Here is a 5,685-nt window from a genome sequence, read left to right on the forward strand (position 1 = left end):
AGACTTGTAGCGTGGGGTTTACCGTGCATACGCGTGCTAGGTTTGGAGATGCGCAGGTTACAGTGAGGCGCCACATTCCGGCACCTGGCGCCATCTGGTCACGCATAATGGATACAGTTGTGCGCTGTACGCGTTATCCAGTCCCTACTATTTGCCGACCTTGCCACATAAACCTTGCTGTAAAGCTAGGTCAAGCCATTATGCGAAACAACTAAGAGAATTGTTTATGTATATATAGGCTTCTTTCTCTCCTCTTTCTCTTCTTTTTCTATGGGCTTCTGCTTTACTTTCCTATATCAGCGCAATGCTTTCCTGACCACTGGGACCCTGTAAAGGAAATCATTGCAATGGGAAATAACACTGATTGTCTTGTTTACTGTCCTTTATTTATTTAGACTCGCTCACTGCTAACTATGAAGCCCATCCTTGCGCTCTTGCAGTGCTTGTTAACGGCTCTTTCAAAGCAAGACCTCGTCACCATCGCTACTGGGGTAATATGTGACGTTGTCACGCTGTTCAAGAAAGCGGACATTGGAGTGGACATACTGACTCTTCTTGTTCGCGCGGGATTTTCTGTGCTTGCAGGCCTCACATGTAAGTGTTCCACTGCTAGGCATTCAGTTCGAAAATACCAGTCATCGTCACTTCGCCGCTGCGCGCAAGTATTCGCTGCAGAAAAGGTTCTCCTCTAATCATACCGCTTTATGTTGTAGTGCTAGGCAGGCAGGTCAACAATTTTTGTTTACGTGAAACAGCAGTTGGTTGGCCTTCAATCCATGCAGCTGGGTTTAATTTTTTACCTCGACATGTCTTGTTACGAATACTTGTATGCCCGCTGCCTGCCTACCGGCTTGTATTAAAAAGCGAAAAAACTAGTGAGCTCTCAAACTGATCTTGAAGTTTGTTCTGAGAAAGAAACTCTGTGATATCTCTTTGTGGTTTTAAAGAAATCAATTGTTCTTATCACTGTTTTCTATGCTCCAGCTCTACCCGTCAACAGACGCTAGCAGAAGCGTCAAGCACGTTTAAGACGCTTATTGGTGCCTTTTAAGGATAAAGAGAGTTACTATACGGCGAACTTCGGCCGACATTGAATAGTGGAGGCAGGCTACCCATGGTTGCTCAAGCGTAATGATGAGGGCTGAGATGAGTTGTTTTTCGGTGGACGACTTTAGTTTGAGCTAGTTGGTCAACAAACATCGTAAACTGAAAACAATGGCACAAGAAAACGACGACCGATGAGTTGTTTTTTGGTGGACGACTTTAGTTTGAGCTAGTTTGTCAACAAACATCGTAAACTGAAAACAATGGCACAAGAAAACGACGACCAGAACACGCAAAAGGCAGCACAAGTGCCAACTACCAACTGATTCTATTAACTGGAGAGAACCGCTTATAACCACAAGATAGGCACAAAAATATGCAAGAAAAAGAATGCGTGGCACAGCAGAAGCAGATAAAAAAAACTGGCATAGATGCACGCAGAAAGGCAATCTCTTCTTCTGTTAATGAAACAGACGGCTTACTCACGCACACGGAGCCCTCTACTTAATCTTATATGCCTCTACTATTTCTCTTTCCAGCTTGTCTTTTGACCGAGCGATGAACCTTGTTTTATTGAAACCAGCGTAACATTTGCAACTTCTGCAGTGTGTCGCCATGTGGCTACCATATCTCGCCTCACCTAGAAAGTCTTAGTCACTTAGGCAGTCTTATTGGATTGCTCCAAAGCTTGATAATCGATTTATGTACTTATTCGCTAAATGACTAGTTCAGTAACTATTTATTTATGTGAAAGAAACAATCGTTCTGCAGTTAGAGCCGATATTCGTGATCTCAATGGGGACGTGCACCTTCCCCCTCCCTTCAGTGGTAATTTTCAGCCGCTTCACGAGATCACCTGCTCCTTTTGGGATGGAATGTCTCGTATTGACAGAACGTTCATCAACATGCAAGGAATTCAAGAAGCTAGGAATATGAGTTCTTTTCAGAGAACAATGCCCTGAACACAATTGCGAATTTTTTAAACGAGTTGAAACCTGGTGCCTAAACGCTGGAATCTATTAGTAGTCACCTTATAACTGATAGGAAAAAAAATAAGAGGTGCTATAAGGCTCGCGTAGCAGCAACCTTCCCCTCGTAGTGCCTGGGCCCGACACAAGCCTGCGGTTGAACAAAAGTCCCCTTTTCCAATAAAACAGCGGTTTTTAGCATTCGTTTGGCCCGCGCACAATACTTAACCGGAGTAAGCTTAATAATAACGCAACCTAAGCAAAAGTTCTCTTTGAACTTCGTGTGTGAAACTTAACTACTGAAGCATACCTTGCTTTACGAATTATCTGCGCTTTCCTGTCACGGTTTCTTACATCTCAACTTCTGTCTAGGCAGTTTTCATAGTTGCCGTTTTTACAAAAGCGCCTCCTCTTTCGCTGCTTGAAAATTGCCGCGTGGAAACTGTAGTATGCATGAATATCTATTTGAATGGAAGAGAGCTCCCTGCTGTTCAATGTTAAGTGTACCGTTGAGCGTAATGCCGGCTTCGCCTTGATAGTGAGCTACGAATAAGAACATTTTTGCGCAAGGAAGCCTCCTAGTACCCGCTGCATCATGGTGGAGCGGTTAGTACAGACCGAGAAAAATGTTATGAAAGCCGAAAAGAAATTCAGATTTTAACCGGGCTACCTTGCGGCCTGGATGTAAAGGATGCTACTGGAAGCTGAAAAGTCGGAAGATATAAAGTCATGACTCTAGGCCAAGAATACTTGAACAACCGTTGACTCGGAGCTTTTCATACAACGCGACTATTTGCTGCGGAGCAGAATATAACATAGCACATTCGGCAGAGCTTAATCACGATCATTCGGTGGGAATCTTGTCCTGTAATGCAAACCTATGGCCTATGCCGGGCATAGCGAGCAGGGAACGTCAAGGTCAAATCCGAAGCGCTGAACAAACAAGAGTGTTTAATGTAGTAAAAAATAGTTGAGTGGGGTGGTATGAAGCGCCGCTGCTGTTTGGCAGGTCTGCCAAAGTAAAAGAAATCAAATACGCAGTTGGCAAAATAAAAAATTTCAATAAAAGAGGTGGAACAGTAAAAAAATTCGTATTTGTATAAACCGTATTTGCGAACGACGACAAAAGATTTTGGGCAGATGTCACTTCTTCTTACAAATACTTAGAAAAGCAACTGCCGTTCCTTGTATCTAACCAGGCCGATACGGTGGTATTGTGTAGTAAAGGCAGCTGAAGTGCGGCTGAACTCTTCTCTTTGGGATGTTCTTGAGGGGTCATATAAGTTTCACGTAGGCTACTCGCGGTGTTTTACGTGTCTGGTTTCAGCTTCTGTGCTTAGCCCTTTTCGTCGAGTGCAGCGAGGACACCTGCATATACGTTTTCGTTCTATTCGCCGCTTTGGCTTAGTGGTTATAGCGCACGGCTACGCACGTGGAGGACAGGTTCAATCCCAGCCGCTGCGGCCGCGATTCGATGGAGGCGAAACGAAAACGACTTCTGTGTGCTATGCGATGTCAATGCATGTTGAAGATACGCATATGGTCGAAACAGTTCCGCAGACCTCCACTACGGGATTCCCTATATCGAATCTGTTGCTTCGAAACTTTAAACCCAAAAACTTATCACGCTTTAACATTTTATTCCTCTTACTGGTTTTGCCTTTTAGGTTGAAATTATGTGCGGCATTCTCGGCACAAGAATCGAGTGAAAGCAAAGGATGCTTTAATAACACGGCAATGTTTTCTTAAGAATGCGATTGAAAACATGCTGAAGATGCCCCTTCTGCCTTACTTCGATGATGACGCAAGGACGACCAAATATTCTGCACTGTCATCGGAGTTATACTTCGGTCCTTATTTTTCTACTGCTGTAGTATTCAGAAATAAACGGTTTAGTTAGCGCTTCCTGGGACCTCAGGATCACGCAATATTTTTTTTCTGCGTGTTGGCTCTCTTGGTATTACATCGCACACTATTTTCTTTTAATTTTCGACTCCACATTGGAATGTGGCTGCATTTAGCAAGCAGTAAGTTAACATTTCACGCCTAAGAAATTACAAACCATGAAGGCAAGGACACAATCAGCGCAGAATGGTGTTCCACTGAGCAATGAAAATATGTTTTTTTTTCTATAGCTACGCCCGGCTTCTGTATGAATTTCCTGGGGTTTCATTGCGCTCGCCTAAATGGAACGTTGCGAAGGAACCATCATCATCAGCCTGACTACACCCACTGCAGGGCAAAGGCCTCTCCCATGTCTCCCCAATTAACCCTGTCCTTAGCCAGCTGCGGCCACCGTATCCCCTCAAACTTCTTAGCTCCGCCGACACCTAACTTTCTGCCGCCCCCTGCTGCGCCTGCCTTCTCTTGGAATCCACTCCGTCACCCTTAAGGAGAGCGCTTATCTTGTCTTCGCATTATATGCCCTGCCCAAGCCTATTTCTTCCACTTTATTTTGACTATGATGTCATTAACCAGGGTTTGTTTCCCCACCCACTCTTCCCGCTTCCGATATCTTAACGTTACACCTATCATTTTTCTGTCTGTAGCTCGCTGCGTCGTCCTTAACTTGAGCTGAATCTTCTTTGCTAGCCTCGCCGTTTTGCCCCATAGGTGAGTACCGGTAATATACTGCTATTGTATACTTTATATCTGAAGGGTGCACAACGTGGACTCGACACCGCATAGTTGAAGATATTTCAACTTGAAGGGTTTCGGTGTGACAGTTACTTATTACGTACCTCAAAGCATGCATGTTGAAACCATTGACTAATCAGCAGCGTCGCATGTCTTACACATCCCTATCGTCAATCTCGCAGGAAATGGAGCCGCCGTTTTTTTACCACATGCTACAATTTTTCTTCATGTTATTTGTGGCTATAACGTTGAATTTGAAGGCGATATTAACGGAACTCATTATATCGCCTTTCTAATTCCTTACCCATCTCGTCCCCTCCAGTGTGGTTCTAAAGGTCTGTGCTCAGGCGAATAGAACAGTTTATTCCGATCAGCAACAACAAAGTAATAGGCATGCGTCCGCTACATTATACTCGTTTCCCACACATACAAAAGAGAAAGCGACATAGGCACATTAGGTTTCCACATTCCACACACGGGTAGCTCAACGAATCCCACAATTGCTGGAACATATTATACTGACTGCAAATCTCAGTAAAAACGCCGAAATAAGGTTGTGTGGACCACCGCTGAGCAGGGTGACTGTGCACCAGATGTAAGCCTCTTTTCTCATGTTGCCGCTTCGAACAGGTAACAGTTAGCCGGCCAGAATTCAAGCCTGCAACTTGAATTCTACCTGCAACCGCACTCACTCAGCTGATACTGACGCCTCCTTATCACTTGCTCTGGTACTATGTGGTCGAATCCTTATCGTAGGGACGCTGGACTCTTTACACGGGCTGTATCAAGGGAACAATTACATCTGTGCATTCTCTCCGCAGTAAAAAGTACTAAAAAGGAGGTCTGCTCATTAAATCCGTGGCCTGACCGGCGGGAAGGCGTTATAGCGGTAGCCATTCGGTAATACATTTAAGCTTTATACGCTCAAAATAGTCGATCTGATCGAAGAAAATTGAGAGCAAGCAACGTGATGCTAATTTTAAGAAGCTTCTTTCCGGCGACGGCCATCGCCGCTGGAGGTAGAAAGGCTCAGCGG

The sequence above is a fragment of the Amblyomma mixtum genome, chromosome 8, assembly GCF_055824585.1.
Source record: "Amblyomma mixtum isolate Tamu chromosome 8, ASM5582458v1, whole genome shotgun sequence".
Taxonomy (NCBI): domain Eukaryota; kingdom Metazoa; phylum Arthropoda; class Arachnida; order Ixodida; family Ixodidae; genus Amblyomma; species Amblyomma mixtum.